General features: G+C 32.7%; 1 long non-coding RNA gene across 1 annotated transcript; it reads left to right on the forward strand.

The window, feature by feature from the left end:
- The first annotated feature begins 233 nt into the window (after positions 1-233).
- Positions 234-1,665, forward strand: LOC141282997 (uncharacterized). The gene is made up of 3 exons (XR_012337944.1): positions 234-392; positions 536-647; positions 789-1,665. It is a non-coding gene; the product is annotated as an uncharacterized lncRNA (long non-coding RNA).
- The last annotated feature ends 1,311 nt before the right edge of the window (positions 1,666-2,976 follow it).

Consider the following 2,976-nt stretch of genomic DNA (forward strand, 5'->3'; position numbering starts at 1 on the left):
TTAGTTTTACTTAAATGTAACCCTATAATTAAATATTATTATTTTAAAAGTGTGCTTAAATATAATAGAGATTATTCATACATCTACATTTATTTTATAAATGAGGAAATACATGTGAATAGTTCAATCTGAATTATAAATCTGAAATGAGTAAACCAATCAGAGTGTTTAATTGTAAGCTCCGCCCCTTTTTTGCTTTCGGATCGGGTCTCAGTTCATAGGAGAGATGCAGAGCGACAGAGACACACGATCTAACGCGAGAGTTTTTAATTTGATTAAATATGACTCCTAAGTTCATATAAACTGAAGAAATCAGAATTTAACTTGCATATATTCAATGATACAGCGTGATTGTGTGGATTGAGCACTTTTTGAGCTTTCATTTTGACCTGGTGAGTTATAATTACCAATGTTATAATTAGCCATAAAAACGAATGTCAACACTTTAAATGTCATATCATTTTATTTGTTTAATCCATACGAGACAAAATGGCGTTATATTGTGATGTTATATGGGTTGGATTGTTCATTGCAGTGTGATTATGTAAAACCACATGGTGCATTGTGTTCACTGCTGTTCGCTGACGCCATTTTGGTTGCACGTGCCTGTGAAAGACAAAAAGAGAGAGAAACACGTGAATGGACAGGTATTTATTATAAATTGTCATTTATTATGATGATGGCACTTATGTATGTATTTTATTTGTTTCCTGTATTATGTACAATTGTTAATCATTATTGATACACAATATTGAATGTTTTTTCCTTTCGTATGAACATTCCTTGAGCTGGATTTTCCTAATTGATGGCGAGCCTCCCATTTCGACCTGATTGGATCACGAATCTAGAGGAAAGGACAATTTTCTATTTTAAATATTTTTCTTCAGACAAGTAAGAGGATACATTTCAGAAACTGTTTCCTTATTTTGTTTGTTTACTTTATTGAACTGAAACATTTCAGAAGCACAATTCTGATAATTTTAGACTGATCAATACTCCAATTGATAAGAACTTTGAACTTGAATACTGATTTCAGTGTGTTACATATATAATTTGTACCATCTTTGTACATTGATTGTGACTGCGATTTCTGTAAATGAGAAGTAATTTAGAGGGTGCACCCATAGTATATATAGTTAATTGTATTTTCATTGTTGTTTACTATTTTTTGTGATTTAAGGAAAGAAAAAGAAAGGGTTCTCAATACTCAAAGTAAAATAATTTATTAATCAACTTACCTTCTGTCTTTGCTTGTTGCTCACTATCACTGCTACCTCCTCCTTCGTACCGTGCACCCTTCTGATCTTATTATTATGCCTGGTCCATAAGTAAGTGAGTTAATACCCGCTACATAAAGAGTACACTTTCATGGCAATATTTCTAAACACATTTAATAAAAGATCATTAGACTGATGTGACCTACCAAAGACTTGTTAATTTAAAGTTCATGCAGTTCTTTTTTAGTTGTCTGTTAAAATGTTAAAAAATAATAACTTTGAGTTTATTTTTTTCTAAGGAATGTAATTATTCAATATTGATAGTTGCTTGTTTGATTCCAATTTAACAATATTAAAATGAGTTTTTTTTGTTTGGACATATACAACTCATAATTAATTTATTAAATGTACTTTTGCAAAACAAAAAATCTGATTCATAATTTGACTACCAAACTGTTTTATTGTCAGTGTAAGCATTGTGGTTTTTGTTTGTTTGCAATGCATTAAACTGAAATGAATACATATTTAATTAACTAGATTTGTTTTTCAGTATTTTGAAAAGTACATAACCATATTTCACATACAATAGAAGTAGTTAAAGTACATACTGTAGAAAGATGCAATGAAACAGGGGCGGAGTGGGACCCAAAAATCTACCGGGAAATTTCATAGACCACCAGCCCTCCATGGTAAAAAAAATAAGCAAATGCTGAAATCTAAAATTACAATAAAATGACTGTACAACAACATGAAATACCAAGTGTAATAACTATTATTTAAAAGATCTTAAAGTCAACAACAGTTCCCTAGTTTTAAGTAAGATTAAGCTTACTATGGTTGTAAAGCAGTTGCTTATAAAATTATTAAGCCTGTTTGGAGAGATGTTTTATGTGACAAAATGTCAGTCATCGTGTGATAACGAAAATGTAACGCAACTTGCGTGTTCTGAGCAGGTGTTGTCAGTGAACAGGCTGTAAACTGTTGGCTAAGTTACATACACTCGTGAAAAACTGATGCTGATTATCTGGGAAACATTCTCTAACAGCAGTCAAGTTGTCATTGTTTGTGTCAAAGATCTGCATTTGTTGTAACATTAAAACAGGAGATCAGACTTACTCTGTGCTGCTCAAAGTGATGCTCGGAGCTCCATTCCTCGATGGATGTGCGAGGCTATGCTTTTTATTGGTTGTTGCGTTAAATCTTACCCAGATACAACAGTCCTATTTTCTGATTGGCTATTGTGTAGCCTCTTTCTTTATTTTTTTGATTGGCTGATAGAACTCCAGGGGAGACGGGCTTGATAGAGAGAGCGGTGCGGCCAGATACATTTTGAGCGCTGAAGCATATTAAATATATGATAAATAGGTTTTAGTGTGGCCGGAGTGCACGACTAAAGACTGAAAGCACGGCTATTACCAGACCCGCCTTCGCGGCCTTAAAACACTACCGGCCCACCGGGAAAAGTCCCGACTTTCCCGATTGCCACTCCGCCCCTGCAATGAAATCACTTCACTGCACTGAAATCACAGTTCAACTGATTGCATTTAATTTTATATATTGGAATTTATTTGGCAAACTTGTATTTGAAACATTACATTTAATGAGTAATTAAATGTACTGTTAATATACATTAACTTATTTTTAATTTCACATTAATTGCTTGACAGTAGATTGAACAGTGCAATTTAAGTATATTGTAAAAACACTAGAAGCAATTATGAAAGTAGATATAAAGTTGTAATAAAGTACCAATTAAGTT

Source organism: Paramisgurnus dabryanus, chromosome 1 (genome assembly GCF_030506205.2).
Source record: "Paramisgurnus dabryanus chromosome 1, PD_genome_1.1, whole genome shotgun sequence".
NCBI lineage: Eukaryota > Metazoa > Chordata > Actinopteri > Cypriniformes > Cobitidae > Paramisgurnus > Paramisgurnus dabryanus.